The following is a 22,545-nucleotide window of genomic DNA, read 5'->3' on the forward strand; positions in this document are numbered from 1 at the left end:
GAAAAGGAAAAAGACACAAATTACTAGTTTCAGAAAGGAAAAAGGAGTCATCATTACAAATCCTATGGAATTAAAATGATAATAAAGAAATATTGCAAATAATTCTATACCAAATTTGATAATTTAGATAATATACATCAATTTCTTGAAAGATGAAAACTACCAAAACACATGCAATGAAAAATAGATAGCCTGAATAGCCCTTTATTTATTAAAGAAATTGAATCAATAATGAACAACCTTCCAAAAAAGAAAACACAAAGTCAAATATTTAGGGAATGTTTGGTGAATTATACAAACATTTAAGGAAGAAATAATACCAATGATCTACAATCTCTCCCAGAAAATAGAAGTAGCGGAGGATATATTTTCTAACTCATTACATGAGGTTAAATGTACTCTAAGACCAAAACCAAAGACATTGTAAGAACAGAGCTAACAGATCAATATCTCTGATGAACATTTAAAATAATTCTCAACAAAATATTAGCAAATTGGTAATTATAACCATTCTAACTGGTGGGAGGTGATATTTCGTTGTAGTTTTGATTTGCATTTCCCTAATAATTAGTGATGTTGAGTATCATTTCATGTGTCTATGGGTCATCCGTATAACTTCCTTGGAAAAATGTCTGTTTATACTCTCTGCTCATTTTTTGATCGGGTTGTTTGAGGATTTTTTTGTTGAGTTGTATGAGTTCTTTACATATTTTGGAGATCAACCCCTTGTCTGATAAATGATTTGCAAATATTTTCTCCCAGTTGGTAGGCTGTCTTTCCATTTTATTCATGGTTTCCTTTGCTTTGCAGAAGATTTTTAGTCTAATGTATTCCCATTTGGTAACTTTCTCTTTTGTTTCCCTTGCCTAAGTAGACATGGTATTTGAAAAGGTGTTGCTAAAACCAATGTCAAAGAGTGTACTGCCTATATTTTATTTTAGGTGTCTTATGGTTTCAGGTGTTATATTCAAATCTTTAATCCACTTAGAGTTATTTTTTCTGTATGGTGCCAGATAATGGTCTACTTTCATTCTTCTGCATGTGGCTGTCCAGTTTTCCCAACACCATTTATTGAAGAGACTTGCCTTCCTCCATTATATCTTCTTGGCTCTCTTGCCAAAAATTAGCCTCGACAGATGTGTGGGTTTATTTCTGGGCTTTCAATTCTGATCCATTGATCTGTTTGTCTGTTTTTGTGCTAGCAGCATGCTGTGGAGAAAAGGGAACACTCATACACTGCTGGTAAGAATGTAAACTAGTGCATCCACTGTGGAAAACAGTATGGAGATGTCTCAAAAAAATTAAAAATAGAAATACCATTTGATCCAGTTATCCCACTACTGGGTGTTTATCCAAAGAACTTGAAATCAATGATACAAAGAGATTTATGCACCCCTATGTCCACTGCAGCATTACTCACAATAGCCAAGATGTGGAAGCAACCCAAGTGACCTTCTACAGATGAATAGATAAAGAAGATATGGTATACATATACAATGGAATACTACTCAACCATAATAAAGACAAAATTGTCCCATTTGCAACAACATGGATGGACCTTGAGAGTATGATGAGCGAAATTGGCCAGACAGAGAAAGACAAATTTTGCATGATTTCATTCATATGTGGAAGATAACAAATACATGGATAAAGAGAATAGATTAGTGGTTACCAGAGAGGAAAGGGGCTGGGGGTGGGTGAAAGGGACAAAGGGACACATATATATGGTGATGGATACAAATTAGACTACTGGGGGGTGAATACGATGAAGTATATTCAGGAATTGATAAATAATAATGTATACCTGAAATTACACAATGTTATAAACCATTATAATCCCAATAAAATTATTTCAAAAGGAATTAGGAAATTGAATCCAAGAGTGTATAAAAATAATTATATGCCATAACCAAATGGAACGTATTCCAAGTACACAAGGATAGTTCAATATTAGAAAATTAATCAATTCAACCCTCCACTTCAACAGAATAAAGAACAAAAAATCACATGATCATACCAACTGATGCAGAAAAAGCATTTGAGGAAATCCAAAAAACATCCATTCATAATAAAAACTCTCAGCAAATTAGGAAGATAGAGGTATATCTACTTGAATAAAAACATCTAATTAAAACCTATATCTTACATCATACTTAATGGTAAGACTCTGGACACTATCTCCCTAAGATTAGGAACAAGCAAGGGGTGTCTCCTCCATCTTTTCTATTCAATATCATACTGGAAGTCCTAAGTAATGCAATAAGACAAGAAAATAAAAGAAAAACGTACCTACATTGAAAAGAAAGAAATAAAACAGTTTCTCTTCTCAGATGTAAAAACTCCAAAAGAGGGGGCTGGCCCCGTGGCCGAGTGGTTAAGTTCGCGCGCTCCGCTGCAGGCGGCCCAGTGTTTCGTTGGTTCGAATCCTGGGCGCGGACATGGCGCTGCTCATCAAACCACGCTGAGGCAGCATCCCACATGCCACAACTAGAAGGACCCACAACGAAGAATATACAACTATGTACCGGGGGGCTTTGGGGAGAAAAAGGAAAAATAAAATCTTTAAAAAAAAAAAAAAAAAAACTCCAAAAGAACTGACAAAAAATTCCAGGAACTAATAAGTACAGGAAAGTCACAGAATATAAGGCAAATATACCAAATTAAACTGCTTTGCAAAAATACTAGTAGTGTAAAATTGGAATTTTAAATTTAAAAGAAATATCATTTATAATAGCACCAAAAATCATGAAATATTTCGGTATATGATATATAATATAGGTACGAATCCAACAAAATCTATATACAGAAAACTACAAAACTCTAATGAAAGAAATTAAAGGAGATGTAAATAAATGGAAAGATAGTCTTTTCACAGATTGTAAGACGATATTTTAAGATGTCAACTTCTCCTAATTTGACCTATAGATTTAACACAATCCTAGATAAATTCCAGCAAGTTATTTTGCAGATACTGACAAATTGATTCTAAAATTCACATGGATAGGCAAAAGATTTAGACTAGCCAAAGAATATCGAAGTAAAACAAAGTTAGAGAACTCATACTACCGGATTTCAACATGTATTATAGAAGATATGAATCAAGACAGTGTGGTGTTGGCAAAAGAAGAAGCACATATATCAATGGAACAGTATAAAGGGTCCAGAAATGGACCTCACAAATATAGTCAACAGCTCTTTGATAAAGGAGCAAAGTCAATTCAGTGGAGAAAAGATAGTCTTTACAAGAAATGGTGCTGGAACAATATATATGCAAAAGAAAACAAAACAACCTAGGCACGGAACTTATATCTTACACAAAATATAACTAAAAATATACCATAGGTCTAAACGTAAAACATAGGAGAAAATCACCATGACCTTGAGTTTGGTTATGAGATTGTAAATACAATATCAACAGCACAAATCACGAAAGAAAAACTTGATAAATTGGACTTTATTAAAATTAAAAACTTCTTTTCTGTGAAAGACATAATTAAGAGAACGAAAAACCAAGCCATAGACTGGTAGAAAATACTTGCAAAATATATATCTGATATAGGATTTATATCCTAAATATACAAAAAATGGTTAAAACTGAACAATAATAAAATGCATAAGTCAATTGAAAACTGAGCATAAGATCTAAACCTCACGAAAGATTTACATATTCCAAACAATCATATGAAAAAATGCTCAACATCGTTTGTCATTAGAGAATTGCAAGTTAAAACAATAATGAGATACAACTACACATCTACTAGAATATCTAAAATTCTAAACATTACCACCACCAACTGTCGGCAAGGGTGTGCAACAAGAACTTTTATTCACTTCTGGTGAAAATGCAAGTGGTATAGCTACTTAGGAATACAATTAGTTTTTTATAAATTAAACATTGTCTTACAATATGATCCACAATCATGTGCCTAGGTTCACCCAAATGATTTGCAAACTTATGTCTACATAAATATCTGTTTGTGAATGTTTACTGTGGCTTTAATCACAATGGCCAAAACCAGGAAGCAACCAAGATCTCCTTAAGAGGTGAATGGATACATGTGATGTGGCACATCTATACAATCGAATATCATTCAGCAGTTTAAAACACACACACACACTCAGAAATCTGCTGTCAGCCATGAAGAGCTGTGGATGAATCTTCATGCATATTTCCAAGTTAAGGAAATCAGTCTGAAAAGGCTACATCCTACATGATTCTAATTACTTGACATTCTGGAAAAGGCAAAACTACAGAAACAGTGGGGGGGGGGCGGATGGGAGGGTTGACAAGTTGAAGCACACTGGAATTTTCAGGGTAGTGAAACAATTATACATGAAACTATAATTGTGGATACATGACATAATGCCTTTTTCAAAGCCCATAGAACTGTAGAACACAAAGAGTGAACCTTAATGTATACAGATTAAAAAAAAATTCCCTGAAGGTCAGGGAATTCCAAGATGGAAGACAGAATGTGACAAAAGCATCAATACGTATAAAAAATATATCAAACAACCTCACTGAAGTGGACAAGGGTATAAGATGCTGACCTAAGTAACTCTAGAAATGATTGGATTCTAGAAGGTTAAAAGTAAAAGGACCTACATATAAGGACTGTATACTAGTTGATAAAGTTCTTTTCCAAAGGAAATACAGGTTAACAATTCTAAAACCACTATGCATAGATACTGGAATTGAACATTTAAGTAAATAAATGGTGGATAGTGGGAGCTAGGTTTCTCACTGTTGGAGTTAGACGTTACAGGTAAACAAGAAGAGGAGGCTAAAATTATCATTGTGATAATGGTTTAGAGTTGGAGACATCAGAATGAATTCATGCTTAGCTTAATACAAACACAGATAATGACATATGCGTGTGAATGTGCACATATGTGTATATATGTCAGTATCCACACATATATCTCCCAGCTCTGTTAGCCAGGAGCACCTAGAAGCAACTTCACCCTAGTAGCAACAAGCACACCTAGTGCCCAGATCTGGGTTTCCAATACCATTCTTTAATAAAAGGAACAAAGGCTCCTTGGAGAAATGGATGATTCTAGGATTAGGGCCAGAAATATATAAGATGAGCCTGGATCATCCTGTAGTGCCAGAAAGTAAGGAAATGCTCAAACACAGGCACCCGCACACACACACAATGATGGGGATATGCCAAAGGAACCAACTGAAAGACCTCCCAATAGCCAGATGTTTTGAGGAACAAAAAAGGAATGTTGGAATTATAACCCAAAGTACAAAATAAATATCAATGAATTCATATTTACATATAAGTGAATGATAAACCTGGGAGAATAGACGAATCTTCTATTCAAAAGAATTCCAAATAATTTATTTGGATCCTCACCCTTAAGGAAGCGGAGTATAACACCCCAGTCCTTAAATGTGGGCTGAGCACAATGGCTTTCTTCCAAAGAATATAGTGTTCTTTGAAAAGGTAGAAAAAATTGAGTAACCTTACAGTGGAGAAAGCTGACAAACACTACACGCAGCCAGGTGATCAAGGTTAACATCAGCAGTGATCAGTCGTGCTCACAGAATGAACCCTTATACGATATGATGAAAATGACACTTTATCTCTGTGGTCTTCTTCTCCAAAGCACAATACCTCAGTCTAACCAGAAGAAAAACATCAGGCAAACCCCAAATGGAGGCCATTCTACAAAATATCTGGTCGGTGTTCCTCAAAACTCTCAAGGTCATAAAAAACAAGGCTAAAAAATTCTCACAGCTGAGAGGACGCTAAGGTGTTCTGATGACTAAGTGTAATGTGGTATTCTGGAGGGTATCCAGGAACAGAAAAAGGACTTTAGTGAAAAACTCAGGTAATCTGAGTAAGGCATGGACTTCAGTTAGTAGTAATGCATCAGTATTGGTTCACCCTTTGTGACAAACATGCCATACTAATATCCGATGTTAATAATAGAGAAAACTGGCAGTAGAAGGTACAGGAACTTTCTGTACTATGCTCATAATAATTCTGTAAATCTAAATCTGGTATAAAATTAAAATTTTATTTTAAAAAAGAGATGCAACACAGTAAATGCTTGACACAGTGAATTAAAAATACCCAAAGCAAAGCACATCATCACAACATTTATAGTACTGGGGAACTTTATTGGACTTTTCAACAATATTGGGAGTGTGATGAAATTGGAACATGTTTTTTGACTTCCATTATGATCTTCTTTATTCAGAGATTGTAAAAATAGTAGGTTGAAGTGAGGATAACATCCTGATTCATGTAAATCTTATAATTTACAGGAGAATTGATCATCTAACCCATCTTTATCTGATACCTAAACAAGCATTTCCAAAAGCATGCTCTGCAAAGCACATCACGTGTCAGTAGATATTTTGCAAAGAATTTGGAAAGTGATGGGTGAAACAAAGGTAAGCTTTTGGATGCCTCCCCTGTTTTGTGAAGCTCCAAAGGGAAAACTAACCCCAGACACATGTGATGAGGGAGCCAGGTTTTCACAGAGCATCCCGAGGGCGTATCCCAACACTTTAGGAAATAATGCCCTAGCATTCTAAGTAGTGGATGCTAGTTAGCAGAAATATGTACTTTTAGACATTTATTTCTAGAGTAACTAAAATTCTCAATAATTCAGGAAAGGCCAGGACATCTAAGTATTATTAGGGATTAAAGAGGAGCAAAACTCCAAAATTAGGAGTGAGAATTAAGTTCATAGTGAGAAGGGAGGAGGAAGGGAAAGGCAGAAAGGAGGCAGAAGTGGCCTTTTAATGGGGTCACTTCAGAACAAACTCTCTTTAACCTGACCGTTCTACCCACCTCGCTAAGGCTTTTTACTCTTTTCTAGAACACGGAATAGGTGTGATGCACTCGAGCTGAGGAGATGAAATGCAATCTCACAGTTCCACTGGACTTTTACTGCAGATTTTCATTTACATTCCCAATTTAGTAATCTTCATAAAGAAGTCATTATTTTTCTTTCCAAATGTGGCAACTTAATTTTTTTTTGTCATTTTATTTTTATTGAGTTATTGATAGGTTACAATCTTGTGAAATTTCAATTGTACATTAATGTTTGTCAGTCATGTTGTAGGTGCACCACTTCACCCTTTGTGCCCACCCCCGACCCCACCTTTCCCCTGGTATCCACTAAACTGTTCTTGGTCCATAATTTTAAATTCCTCATATGAGTGGAGTCATACACAGATTATCTTTCTCTCGCTGGCTTATTTCACTTAACATAATTCTCTCAAGGTCCATCCATGTTATTGCAAATGGAATGATTTTGTTCTGTTTTGCAGCTGAGTAGTATTCCATGTATATATATACCACATCTTCTTTATCCATTCGTCTGTTGATGGGCACTTAGGTTGCTTCCACGTCTTGGCTATTGTAAACAGTGCTGCAATGAACATTGGGGTGCACAGGACTTTTGGGATTGCTGACTTCAGGCTCTTTGGATAAATACCCAGTAGTGGGATGGCTGGATAGTATGGTAGTTCTATTTTTAGTTTTTTGAGGAATCTCCATACTGTTTTCCATAGTGGCTGCACCAGTTTGCATTCCCACCAGCAGTGTATGAGGGTTCCTTTTTCTCCGCAACCTCTCCAACATTTGTTGCTATTAGTTTTAGATATTTTCGTCATTCTAACGGGTGTAAGGTGATATCTTAGTGTAGTTTTGATTTGCATTTCCCTGATGATCAGCGATGATGAGCATCTTTTCATGTGCCTATTGGCCATCAGTATATCTTCTTTGGAGAAATGTTTGTTCATGTCTCCAGCCCATTTTTTGATTGGGTTGTTTGATGTTTTGTGATTGAGTTGCGAGAGTTCTTTATATATTAAGGATATTAAGCCTTTGTCAGATATATGACTTGCAAATATTTTTTCCCAGTTAGTGGGTTGTTTTTTTGTTTCAATCCTGTTTTCATTTGCCTTGAAGAAGCTCTTTAATCTGATGAAGTCCCATTTGCTTATTCTTTCTATCGTTTCCCTTCTCTGAGAAGGCATGGTGTCCGAAAAGATCCTTTTAATACTGATGTCAAAGAGTGTACTGCCTACATTTTCTTCCAGAAGCCTTATGGTTTCAGGTCTCACCTTTAGGTCTTTAATCCATTTTGAGTTTATTTTGGTGAATGGTGAAAAAGAATGGTCAATTTTCATTCTTTTACATGTGGCTTTCCAGTTTTCCCAGTACCATTTGTTGAAAAGACTTTCTTTTCTCCATTGTATGCTCTCAGCTCCGTTGTCAAAGATAAGCTGTCCATAGATGTGTGGTTTTATTTCTGGGCTTTCAATTTTGTTCCATTGATCTGTGCACCTGTTTTTGTACCAGTACCATGCTGTTTGATTACTGTAGCTTTGTAGTATGTTTTGAAGTCAGGGATTGTGATGCCTCCCGTTTTGTTCTTTTTTCTCAGGATTGCTTTAGCAATTCGGGGTCTTTTGTTGCCCCATATGAATTTTAGGATTCTTTGTTCTAATTCTGTAAAGAATGTCATTGGGATTCTGATTGGGATGGCGTTGAATCTGTAGATTGCTTTAGGTAGAATGGACATTTTAACTATGTTTATTCTTCCAATCCATGTACATGGAATGTCTTTCGATCTCCTTATGTCGTCATCCAATTCTCTCAGAAAGGCCTTGTAATTTTCATTATATAGGTCCTTCACTTCCTTAGTTAAATTTACCCCAAGGTATTTTATTCTTTTTGTTGCGATTGTGAATGGTATTGTATTCTTGAGTTCTTTTTCTGTTGGTTCATTACTGGAGTATAGAAATGCTACTGATTTATGCAAATTGATTTTATACCCTGCAACTTTGCTGTAGTTGTTGATTACTTCTAACAGTTTTCCAATGGATTCTTTGGGGTTTTCTATATATAAGATCATGTCATCTGCAAACAGTGAGAGTTTCACTTCTTCCCTCCCTATTTGGATTCCTTTTATTCCTTTTTCTTGCCTGATTGCTCTAGTCAGGACCTCCAGTACTATGTTAAATAAGAGTGGTGATAGAGGGCATCCTTGTCTTGTTCCTGTTTTCAGGGGGATGGGGTTCAGTTTTTGCCCATTGAGTATGATGTTGGCTATGGGTTTGTCGTATATGACCTTTATTATGTTGAGGTAGTTTCCTTCTATGCCCATTTTGTTCAGAGTTTTTATCATAAATGGCTGTTGGATCTTGTCAAATGCCTTCTCTGCATCAATTGAGATGATCATGTGGTTTTTATTCCTCAGTTTGTTGATGTGGTGTATCATGTTGATTGATTTGTGGATGTTGAACCATCCCTGTGTCCCTGGTATGAATCCCACCTGATCCTGATGTATGATTCTTTTGATGAATTGCTGAATTCTGGTTGCCAAAATTTTGTTTAGAATTTTTGCATCTATGTTCATCAGTGATATTGGCCTGTAGTTCTCTTTTTTCGTGGTGTCCTCGTCAGGTTTTGGTATCAGCGTGATGTTGGCCTCATAGAATGTGTTAGGAAGTGTTCCATCTTCCCTAATTTTTTGGAATAGCTTGAAAAGGATAGGTATTAAATCCTCTCTGAAAGTTTGGTAGAATTCCCCAGGAAAGCCATCTGCTCCTGGGGTTTTATTCTTTGGGATGCTTTTGATTGCTGTTTCAATCTCTTTCCTTGTGATAGGTCTGTTCAAATTGTCTGCCTCTTCTTGAGTGAGCTTTGGGAGATTGTAGGAGTCCAGGAATTTATCCATTTCCTCTAGGTTATCCATTCTGTTGGCATATAGTTTTTTGTAGTATTCTCTTATAATCTGTTGTATTTCTGCAGAGTCTGTTGTTATTTCTCCTCGCTCACTTCTGATTTTGTTTATTTGAGCTTTCTCCCTTTTTTTCTTTGTAAGTCTGGCTAGTGGTTTGTCAATTTTATTTATCTTCTCAAAAAACCAGCTCTTTGTCTCATTGATCCTTTCTACTTCCTTTTTCGTTTCAATAGTATTTATTTCTGCTCTGATTTTTATTATTTCTCTCCTTCTGCTGACTTTGGGCTTCATTTGTTCTTTTTTCTCTAGTTCAGTTAGGTGTGCTTTAAGGTTGCTTATTTGGGATTTTTCTTGTTTGTTAAGATGTGCCTGTATTGCGATGAATTTTCCTCTTAATACAGCTTTTGCTGTATCCCATATGAGTTGGTATGGCATGATATCATTTTCATTTGTTTCCAGGTTTTTTTTATTTCTTCTTTAATTTCTTCAATGATCCATTGCTTGTTCAGTAGTGTGTTGTTTAGTCTCCACATCTTTGTGCCTTTCTCAGCTTTTTTCTTGTAATTAATTTCTAGCCTTATAGCACTATGATCGGAGAAGATGCTTGTTATTATTTCAATTTTTTTAAATTTGTAGAGGCTTGCCTTGTTTCCCAACATATGGTCTATCCTAGAGAATGTTCCATGTGTGCTTGAGAAGAATGTGTATTCAGCTCCTTCAGGGTGGAGTGATCTATATATGTCTATTAAGTCCAATTGTTTTAGTTTTTCATTCAGCTCCACTATTTCCTTGTTGATTTTCTGTCTGGATGATCTGTCCATTGATGTGAGTGGGGTGTTGAGGTCCCCTACTATTATTGTGTTGTTTTTAACATCTTCCTTTAGGTCTGTTAATAGTTGCTTTATGAATCTTGGTGCTCCTGTGTTGGGTGCATAGATATTTATAAGCGTTATTTCTTCTTGATGAAGTGTCCCTTTGATCATTATATATTGTCCCTCTGTGTCTCTCTTTACCTGTCTTATTTTGAAATCCACTTGGTCTGATATGAGAATTGCAACACCTGCCTTTTTTTCCTTGCTATTTGCTTGAAGTATTGTCCTCCACCCCTTCACCCTGAGTCTGTGTTTGTCCTTGGGGCTGAGGTGTGTTTCCTGGAGGCAACAAATTGTTGGATCTTGTTCCTTAATCCATTTTGCCACTCTGTGTCTTTTTATTGGAGAGTTCAATCCATTCACATTGAGAGTGATTATTGATGCATGTGGACTTAATGCTGTCAATCTGTCGCTCATTATCTTGTTTTCCTGTATTTCTTTTCCTGTGTGCTTTAGACTATCCATTTAATACTGCAATTTCTTATGCTGGGTTTCTTAGATTTTTCCTTATCTATGATTTGTGACTCTGTTCTGTACTTTATTTTAGTGTCTACCTTGAAGTTTGTATTTAGAATCTCGTGTATAATAGTCTATTCTCTGGTGGTCTCTTACTTACTCGACCAATACTGATTTAGACCCTTTGCTCTTTCCCTCCTAAATAATTCTTTTCATTTTTTATTCCAACTCGTCTTATTAATTTGTAGTTAGAGTGCTAAGATCGTCCTTGTTTTGGTAGTTTCCTTATTTTTACCCTAATGCTATAGTTGAATATTTGCTATCCTGTTATGGTTCTATCCATCGGTTTCCCTAGTCTGTGGCTTGTGTCCCCTTTCTCCCTTTTTTCTTTTTTCAAGTATGAGAGCCTTCTTGAGGATTTCTTGTAATGGAGGGCTTTTAGTTACAAATTCCCTTAACTTTTGTTTGTCTGGAAAAGATTTAATTTCTCCCTCATATCTGAAGGAAATTCTTGCTGGATAGAGTATTCTTGGCTGAAGGTTTTTATCCTTTAAAGCTTTGAATATATCACTCCATTCTCTCCTAGCTTGTACGGTTTCTGTAGAGAAATCCGCTGACAGTCTGATAGGGGCTCCTTTATAGGTTATTCTCTTTTTTTTCCTTACTTCCTTGAGTATTCTTCCCTTATCATTCCTATTTACCAACTTTACTATTATGTGCCTTGCAGTGAGTCTTATTACATTGACAAATCTAAGAGATCTAAAACCCTCCTCTACACACATTTCTCCGTTGACCCCTAGATTTGGGAAGTTCTCTTCACTAATTTCGTTAAGCACACTTTCTGCTCCATTTTCCTTTTCCATATTCTCGGGAATTCCTATGATCCTTATGTTCTTACTCATCACTGAATCCATTATCTCTCGGAGATTTTCCTCATTTTTTTAAATTCTTAGTTCTCTTTCTTCCTCTGTCTGGCGCCATTCAGCCTGTCTGTCCTCGATTATGCTGATTTGCTCCTCTAGGTTGTCTACACGGGCATTCAGGGAATCTGTATTCTGTTTTATCTGGTCCATTGTGTTTTTCATCTCAAGTAATTCTGTTTGATTCTTCTTTATGATTTCAATCTCTTTTGTGAAGTAACTCCAGAACTCGGCTTGTTTCTCTATCTTTCTCTCTACCTCATTGAGTTTTTTGATTATAACTGCTCTGAATTCGTTATCACTTACTTTACCTAATTCCAAGTCCTCAGGACTTAATTCTGTGTTTTTATTGTTTTCCTTCTGGTCTGGGGCTTTTATAAATTGCTGGATGGTAGAGGAGCGGTTTTTTCTCATGGTGGTAGAATTCAGTTGCAGTTACAGCCTGTCGCCACTAGATGGGGGTCGAGAGCGGCGTGTTAGCTCTCCGCCTTCGGGGCAAGATGGCTGCGCCCACTGGCTTTGTTAGGGGGGAGGGGCTGTTACTCACAGGCGCTGGTCTGGGTTCAGATCAGTTCTGTTCTCTGGTCTCCCGAGGCCCTTGATTTATGGGGTCCCCGCAGACGGAAGCTTTCCCCCCGTCAGCGGGTCTCCACTGACTCAGCGGCAGGAGTCCTGGATGATCCCCCGGTCGCGCGGCCCCTCCCCCGCTCCTTCCCGACCCACGCCGGAGCGATCGCAGACTCTAGGAGAGGGAGCGATGTTCTCTCCCACCATTCCAGCGCCTCCGAGGGTGTAAGCAAGGTTATGATCTCCGCCTTCTTGGTATTGTAGGTCTCTAACGAGCTGGCATTATGTTTATTCTCTGAAATTCAGTTCTTCCAATCTTTTGTTGTATTTTGGAGGGGAGAGAATCCCACGTCAGCTCACCCCGCCATTTTGCTCTGCCCACTTCCTGGCAACTTAATTTTGATCAGCCATTTTGCACAAGGAAACAGAGATAAAAAGAAAACTCGATTGGGTTCAGGGCCTCCTTAGTCTCTGTGCTCACTTTGATCTTAAATGCAAAATGACACCCTGTGTATTTTAGTCCTGGTTGGTCTGGTTGAAATTCTGGACCTAGTTTGAGTGTCACTTACTTTTTTTTTTGACTTTAAATGCCTGGTAGTGAAATGGAATTTATGCTATTGCTATATGTTTTGTCCTGTGCAGGAGGTTTTCATCCACATCATTCATTTAATCAGCACAAAAAACCTAGAAGGCCATTGTAAAGGGACTTTAATATGGTCACTCAGAAATGGTCTTTTGGTTTGTTTATTGCTCTTTTCTATTTCCTGCAGGTAAAAAATTGGATAGTTTCTTTATATTAATGTGCTTTTCCATTGCATCACTTTTGGTTTGAAAGTGTTCTAGAAATCAGGGTAAAGTATCAGTAGACTGTCATTCCAAAATCCTGACTTTAAGCTCTTGGTCCTAGACTGCATATAAAATGCGTCCCGATATCTGCTTAGATCTTACAGCTCTTGAGAAAAGAAAAGCCTCTACCTTCTATTTCAGTATCCAACAACCCATATTCCTAAGAAATTCTTATTTTATCAAATCCAGGGGTTCTCAACCAGGGGTCTGTATCGGAATCACCTGTGAAGTTTGTTTTTTTTTTTAATTGACAAGGGATTCTGATGCGGCATATCCAGGGCAAGGACCAGACTTTTATGCTTCTAAGCCATTCCATCAGTGCTTCTGGGGCTCACCATCCAGTAGAGACTGCTAATTAAATCAATTTCACTATGCTCAGAAGGTAGGTCACATAAAGACATTTCTGCAGAATTCTACCACATGGCACAGGAAAAGTCTAGCTGACAAGGATGATAATAGGAAAGACATTACTGTTTGTGGCAAAGGGAGCAGAGAACCAGAAGGAGCCTGTGAAACCCTGGAAGCAGTCTTTCTGAGTTTCAAACAGTGACATGTTGTTAAACATTCGATATATCTTAAATTGAGTAGGTTTCCCAATGTGAACTGATTCAGGCTTCTGGGAGCATTTTGCCCAAGCCATCTTACACTGTTACTTGAAATCTGCAGTGAAATTGGATGGAAGGCTTTGTTCCAATCTGTTCCAATATTCCCTGACATGCACGTGAATCCCCATGTAGGATAAATTAGCCGGAGAGAATAGGAGCCGAATGAGTAGGACTGGCAGGCAGTCTGTTTGAATCACATGGCAGATCCATATTTACACTTCCTATTTGTTGCTTCTCTCATATAAATGGACTCGTGTGTGCAACAGGAGAAAGGTGGGCCTACCACTAAACTGTACCTTAGAAAGGATGACAAGAGAAGGGATTGATGGATGGGTAGCACGGAAGCCTACACAGGCTCCATTGCCAAACCAATGAGCATTCTTTTATGCAATGAATCTCTCTAATAATTTGTGCTGATGATGATTTGGTAGCAAATTAGAATCAATTCATGAAAATTTCCTTTCTTATTGTGTTGATGAGGCTTCCGACTCTGTGCTCGGTTGATTTATCCTCTGAGAATCAGTTATGCTTTTGCTACCCACATTCAGAACATGGAGCCTTCCTTTCTTCTCATGGTGTTTCTATAGTACTTTGCTATTCAATAGGTGGTCCCTGGATCAGTGATATTAGTTTCAAGAGGGAACTCATCATAAAGGTAGAGTGTCAGACCCCATCCTAGACCTGTGGAATCACAATCTGGACTTTACGAAGATCTCCAGATGATTAGGATGCTCATTACCACAGTATGTGAAACACTGATCTAGTACCATAAGAGAGAGTGTTAGCTAAACAGCCCGGGAGTTTTAGATTGTTATACTTATTTGGCTTACCTTGGGACCACAATTCTTTTCCTTATTTGGAAACATGATACTTTGATGATCAGTTTTTGCAGAAATGGTTAGCACCTAGCTTATGCTTTTCAGATTCCAGGCCAGAATTTTCCTAGGTTCAGATGTATGTCCAGCTCTTCTCCTGCCTTGACTCATGCTATGTCTTCAATATCTCTATAATGTCTTCTTGCCCAGATATGGTACATGCCCCTTTTTTGTGCTCCTCCAGCATCCCTGGAGTAGTTTTATCTATCATAGCACTTGCCTCATTGTACTGAAGTCATCTGTTTATCAGTCTCTCCTACCAGACCGTAAATTCCTCCATGATGTGACATATGCCTATGTCATCTTTGTGTAGCACACTAACAGTGACACAGTGTGCTAGACACTGTGGATACAAAGAGTAATCTTGATAAATACTGGTTTAAGTGAACCAATAACTTCACTAGCAGAAAAGGATGAAGGAGAGAGAGACTAGATGACTGGGCAATACAATTAGCTGGGTAGCTGCCATGGGAAAAATGCTATATTGGGCAGCTTTTATGAAGAACTAGGGAAACCTCTAGGGAAAGGGAAATGGTCATGTTACCTACCTTACCCTCATCTTGTTTATTGTGTTCAAGTCTGGGTTTTAAGCTCTAAGAGCATTTGCACATTACTACCATGTATGAAGTTTTAAACACTCCTCAAGTCTGAGCCCTACCCAAGAGGAACTGAATCAAAAAATCTTGCAGGTGGGGGCCAAAGCCGTGGTATTATTTTTTAAACTCCTCAGGAAATGTTTGTCATCCACTGTCCTAAGAGGATTGTCTAAAATCAGTGTGTAGGCAGAAGAGAAACCGACATGCTAAAAGTTTTGGAAACGAAGAAATTGAATTATCAGCTGGATTATTCTGACCATGTTCATCCTGGAAAAGGAGGGACTTAACAAAGGCATCAGACTTAGCTTCCAATTTCTGCAGAGCTGTCAGGTGAAAAGAGAATATTTTTAATGACTCCAGAAGGTACGATAAAGAGAAATTTAAGAGACGTCAATTTCAGTTCAATATATAGCAGTTATAACATTTTTTAAGACATATACTCCAAAGTGCAAAAGAAAAAAAGTAACTATCTTCTTATCTTTCTGAAACTCAACTTAACCTCTCTATTGAACTCGTATATTACTTGATGTCAGAACCTACAATCTCAGTCATTTCTGAGTAAACTCAGGTGCTTCAGGATTTTCCCAGTGATTTCAGGTTAAAAGTTTAGTGAAGTCAATAGTTTTCCCATCTCCCTTCTTTCTCTTAGGTTCACAGCTAGATTTTGCATGTCTTATGGAAAATCCTGGTTTCAGGAAAGACTCTCTTCCATGGCCTTTCCTCTGTTCAAAGCAGCCATCTGCTGCGATTTAACTTGTCTTCACTGGGATTTGCAGTGAATGAGTGTGTCCAACAAAACGTCCACATCCCATGTGGGGCTTTTTGCATATTCAAAAATTTGAGGAAAGGTATTTATTTTTCTATATAGCCTCACTCACTACAATTACTGTAATAGCATCGTGCAAACAGTTTTCACCCATTAAATATTCTCTCCCTGGTGAATGTTCTGTGGCAGATCTGTCGACTCTGTTCTAAGGAAAAAACAAAGAGGACAAAGTGATCATTACAGAGTCCCCATGAGCCACACACTTGACCAGCTCCTGGAGTCACCCTCTTGGGTTTCCATGGCTTTATATTGCTCCACTGGCCACATGTAAGAAGGTTCCTGAGCGAGGCAGAAGGAGGTTACAACGCTAAAGGAGTAGCGAGTGCACAACCAGTGGGGCTTTGCTGAAGGACTCTTGCCGCGCTTGGCTTCTAGAGAATAACAATTCAGAAAACAGCCCTGCTTTCCTTCAAGTGAAAGACAATTCTCCTCTAGGGAGAAAAGGAAGAAGATGGGTCAAGATCAAAGTCGCCTCACTTCTCTGAGGGAGATTTTGGATGTTCGTATAAGGTTGTAGTTGAGTCATCTGCCTGTGGTTGATATTCTTAGATAAACCTGGTGTGTGTGTGTCCTGTGTGTACATATTCCCTGCCTCCCTCAAACCATGGGAGTAATTTTTTATTCCAGGGTTTTTTTTTGCAGTTTCTCAGGTTATTTGAGAAATATTAAAATAGATGCTTTTTAAATATCTTAAGTGGAGCAGTAGGCTAGACCATTCATACATAATCAGGTTTCTTTTCTTCTTTTTTTTTTTAAACAATGGACATTATTAAATACTTCACTCAGGCCAGCTCGGTGCACTGCCATAGATGTCTGACTCAGGCCCACTTACCCCTTTGCATCTGTTTTCACCACTAGCTAAATATGTCATATAGTTTTAGGGTGGGAGGTCTAGGTTCTATTTTTAATCCTGGGGCAGGGAACAAGCTACAGGGGACAGGTTGAAGATGTGAAGGGGGGAGGTCAGGATCCTGGTGGAGGATATCTAAGATACCAAATGGGATGTATGCTGTTTCCTAGATGTGCCATTGGCCAGGACAGAGAGCACTGCGTATTAAACGTGAGTGAATTAAAATGTTGGTCAAATGTGGCGAACTTCCCATAGTCTGACTTTAATTCCTGAATCGCAGAAGTCTGGAGTTCTCCACAACAGATTCTCTTCCCTGTAACCCTCCCCGCTACTGAGGACACTGTGTTCTCTAATGCCCTTTGAACAGAACTGAGCCCCACTCAGCCCAGATTGACAGCAGAGTGTGGCCTATGCTTGTACGGATGTAGATCTTTGTAAGTAGGAGGTTGAAAATTGTTCGGCGTACGTCTGGAAAATGAAAACGACCCTTCTTTCTTTTTAACTACAGACATCCCTATGGAGATCGATATGATAGAGGGAAGTTCTGCAATGACTTCTGCTAAATTACCACCTTTCAGGTAGAAAAATGTCCAAAACAAAAGGAGAAGCATGGATAGGAAGAGGCAGATAATAGAAAAATCATTATGAATCATCTTCCACTTGTAAGCATCTAACTCTGCTTTGGCCAGTATAAGCCCAAAGCGAGAATGAACTGTCTCTGACAAAGAAAGGACTCTTAAAAAAGAAAAGGAAAAGAAAATGGAAATAAAATGCAAAAATGGTTAAAAAAAATGAATCTGCTTAAACTTTATGAACAATAATGAAACTAAATATAAATTTCTAAATAGTTTTGTTTCCTTATTTTATTTGACCTTCTCATGTTTCAGCCATGGCATAACGCTGGATTCTGGAGCCATCCTTTAGAGGCCCAGAGAAGGAAATACTTTGTAATAGGACAGGAAATTTAAGTAATTTGGACCAAACCACACAAATAATTGGTTAGGGGGGTGTGTCAAGATGCAAATTCAAGTCTCAGTCTCAATTTTCTCATGTGTAAAATGGGGTAATGGTACTCACTTCATGGGATCATTATGAGAATTAAATCTAATTATATAAGGAAACTGCATCACAAAGAACATTATATAATGTCTTCAAAAGCTAATCCCATTATCATTATTATTATTAAGTGGCAGTTTAATAGACATTACCTCACCAAACAAGTATCAACTCTTTTTGGAAGGCACTCAGAAGCAAAGGTGAGGTTCCTCTCAATAATTATAATAATGTCAGAAAAGGTAAACTAGTTTAGGCTCCATTAATGAACAAAGCTCAAACCTCAGTGGGTTAAGATAGCAAAAGTCCATGTCTTGAGAGTCAGATGGGAGTGCCTCTCCACGGCATTCTCTTGGCTGATTCTAGGCTAATGGAACAGGCCCATCGATGGTCATTGTGGCAGAGGAAGAAAGAGAACAGAGCTCAGTTCACTCTGGTTCTTAAAGCTTCCACTTAGAAGTAACAGAGCACTTCTGTTTACATTCATTTACCAAAATGAGTACCTGAGTAGGGAATTGCAATGCTATGTGGTCCAGATTGAGAGAGAACCGGAGTATCTGTGATCGCTCTAAAGCAACAGTCATCATACTGACAACATGTTAAAGACCCAACTGAAAGGAACTTCTATATGTGACTTTATACATTACCTCATCATCATGACGGTTGTGAATGAGGCTTGCTTCCACCTCCAGTCTATAGATGAGGAAACTGAAGCTCAGGACAGTTGGAAGACTAACCCAAGTACATGGAGCTAGTAAGTGACAGAGCCAAGATCCAACTTCAGCTCTACTGCTACGCTGCCTCCCTTATCTACTTGTGGACTGGGAAACTATTTGATCCTGATGCTTTCCTTCTTTGGCTGGTACCGTAGGGGAGTGAACACATTTTGAACGTGGTGTCATAGCTTTAGAACCAAACCATAAACAAAAGTGCTCGACAATAACAAAAGAAGAATTTCCTGAATTTTGACTCTGCATCATCCTCATCAACATCATAATCATTCTTATATTTAAAAGAATGTCATGTTCTGGACAGAACAGGCCCACCATGCCTAACTTAGAAACAATAGACATTCAACTAATGGGAGCTACCAGGCTAAGCTAGAAAAGGTATTTGTATTTCCATACTTCCACTCACTTAGTGTCCCTATCAACTCTGAGAAGGTCACGGTACTACCTCCACTTTCAGATATGAAAAGTGAGGCTGAGAGAAATTATGTGCCCACTGGTACCATAGCTGGGATTCAGACAGAGATAGGCTCAGTGCTGGCTCTGCATCTCCTGGTCCTGTAGCCTGTGCTTTTTACCCACCACATGTCATAGCTTCCTTGGAGACTGAATACTATGAACCTGTGTTTTTGAGATGTTTACCTTGGATACTCAACCCTAGTCTCTTGGGGTACATTTCTCTATCTCCAAAACATGCTGTCTTATTTCCTTGTCTCTTTGTGCTGCCAAAGTATACCAATTTTTTTTCTGAAAATTCTCCAGTTTTAGACACTCAAATCTCACTGAGCATTTAAAAATCTTGTCATCACCTCTTTTATGAGTACTCAGGGGATTCAACAATAAACATGTCTGATGTCAGTGCCCGGCGTACAGTAAGTGTTCAATACATCTTTAATAGATGACATTGTAGGAAGGTACACGGACGCTAAGCATGCTAAGTTTGTTTCAAAGAGTTGACCACCTACTCTGAGTCTTTGAACTGATAATATACAAACAAATCAATTTAGATCCTAACCCATGAAGAGTTCTCAATCTAGGGAAGGAAGTTAGAATATAATTCTATGCTTATGGTATCACACTCTACCTTTTATCTCCAAAAACCCCTAGAAGTTACTAGAACCATAATTTTTTTAGGAAAAGAATGTCCACTTGACTGTGCCCTGGCATATGTGGAACTTTCTATCTTTAGAAAGGTGGGGATGGTAGAAAAAGCAGTTTCTAGCTATGCCTCAGATCAGTCTTGAGGGCTTTCTCCCCATGCAAAGCCAAATAGGTTTGGGAATCGAACACACATGGGCAGACTTTCAGTATATTAAAGAATGCTTTTGGGGCCGGCTCTGTGGCTGAGTGGTTAAGCTCATGTGCTCTGGCTCGACGGCCCAGGGTTCAGATCCTGGGCACAGACATGGCACCGCTCATTAGGCCATGTTGAGGTGGCATCCCACATACCACAACTAAAAGGACCCACAACTAAAATATACAACTATGCACTGGGGGGATTTGGGGGAGAAAAAAAAGCAGGAAAAAAAAAGAAGATTGGCAACAGTTGTTAGCTCAGGTGCCAATCTTTTTTTAAAAAAAAGAATGCTTTTAATTTGATAATTGCATCCAATAAAATAGAAACTGAAGGACTCCCCTATAGTATTTTGGAATCACAATTTGTTCTAGTGCTTTTTTTGATTTGAATGCTTTTGCCTTTAAATGGTTTAGGTTAAAATAAGTTAAAGCAACAGTGGTTAGCTATTTGGTGGAATTGGGAAAATAAATGCAGGCAGATCAGAGCATTAATAATGAATGGACATTTTGAGGGTGTACAAAGAGCAGGGATGTTCTACGGAGTAGCATCAAATTTTCTCTACTATCTATTTGGGATTCATATATGAAGTTGATAGAGATTGATTATATACCCCTTATGTCCTTACCTGTTTTAATCTGCTTCACTTTAGAGTAGCCTGAAAACTACTTATAGACAGCACTTGGCAGAGAACAGCCCTGTTGGAGATAGCTCAATATATTTAAACATTTGATGCTAGCTGTCTGGTAAAGTGAGTTGAAATACAGCCTAATGTTTGGGGTGGATGAGACGTATAGAAGAGCAGTTAAGAAGATTGGTTCTAGCAACACAATTCCTGGTTTTAATCATGACTTTGATGTTTACTAACCCTGGACCTATTTCCCTATCTGTGCAATGGAAATACAAGTTGTATTAACCTTATAGGGTTGTAATGAGACTTAAATAACATAGTACAAGCAAATGCTTGTAAGAAACAGTGCCTGGCAAAGAGAGAGAAAATAGCATTTATTACTATAGTTCAGGGACCTCAAAAATACTTTCCTTAACAAGTAGGTGACACCAGGTTTTTTCTGCTTTGTAACAGGCATTTATGGGAGGGAAGAACTCTTTCTACATAGAGTATATGAAAAACAGAAAAATCACAAGGACCCACTAGCAAGAGGTGGCACTAGAACTCAGATCATAAGACCAAGTCTAATGCCCGGCTCCGTCCTTTTTTGTTGTTTGTGTCTAATAATACAAAGGCCTGTCTATTTCTCCCATGAGCAGGGGAATAGGTTTGGCTAAGCCAAGTCCAAACTTTTGGGGAAGAAGGACTAGGGGCAGAGGCCCATGAGTATTTCTCTTGGGTAATGTCAGAAAGCTTATGCAAGTATAGATTGTTGAGGCCTCAAACCCATAGGTAATGCTGCCATCTAGGCTTCCATAAGAGGCACTTGCAGAACAGGGCTCTTATTACATTCACTGTCAGTGTCACTCCCCTAGCCTTGAAACTGGGCCATGCTAGGGCAATTGCAGGCCCTTCACTCTCTTACAGGGAGCTGTTTATGCACACCCAGACGATCACCATCCTCTCTGTGAAAGCATGATGCCATACCCTGTTTTGATGGACGGCTGAAACATGATTTGAGTTTTATCACATCCACATGGCAAGAACAGATATTTTTATGGGCGAGAACTAAATATTTGAAAATATGGAAGTGTGAAAAGCACATTGGTTTTCTGTAATTACACATCAGTGGGATCGGCTAGCAAGTCATCTGAAAGGAAATGAAAGCAAAAGAACCTTACTTGCATGGCTTTGCTTACTGCTCCTGCTGGCTGCAACTGCAACACAAGGGACATGTTAGGTATGTCTCCAACTGAAGAGTGTGGGATATATAGCTGGTGCAATGATCTCAGCCTGGGTTTGTGCTGGATTCTATAAGCTTGAGTCTTGACTGAACCATTTGCTAATTTTATCTGCTTGGACAATTTGTTGGTCTCTGTAAGCTTCAGTGGCGGAATCTACTGGTCTGAAACAGGGACATTGATTATACCTGTTTATTGGGTTCTTGTAAGGATTCCATGTGGTGATCCACGCAAAGTGTTCAGCCTAGTATGTAGTTATACAGAAATGCTCAGTAAGCTTTGGCTATTAATTTTCAGGCTGTGAAAGCAAATTAAATAGCATTTGTATAGCTCCTTTGACAATGAAAAATAAAACACACAGACATAAATTCCTATAAGATGTTTTACTTGTAGTTAGAATGCTGGTCCATAGAGCTATAGAAGAAAATTCAAATATCTACTAACCTCTCTCAGCATGAAATTCTTAGAAACAATTTTTTAACTGGG

At 38.2% G+C, this 22,545-nt stretch overlaps 1 long non-coding RNA gene across 1 annotated transcript in view; it reads left to right on the forward strand.

The window, feature by feature from the left end:
• The first annotated feature begins 21,740 nt into the window (after positions 1–21,740).
• Positions 21,741–22,545, forward strand: part of LOC138923220 (uncharacterized) — a 49,519-nt gene continuing 48,714 nt past the window's right edge. The window contains exon 1 of the long non-coding RNA XR_011436537.1: positions 21,741–22,058. This is a non-coding gene — a long non-coding RNA (uncharacterized lncRNA). The remainder of the gene's footprint in view (positions 22,059–22,545) is intronic.

The sequence above is a fragment of the Equus caballus genome, chromosome 1 (assembly GCF_041296265.1).
Source record: "Equus caballus isolate H_3958 breed thoroughbred chromosome 1, TB-T2T, whole genome shotgun sequence".
NCBI classification, from domain to species: Eukaryota; Metazoa; Chordata; class Mammalia; order Perissodactyla; family Equidae; genus Equus; species Equus caballus.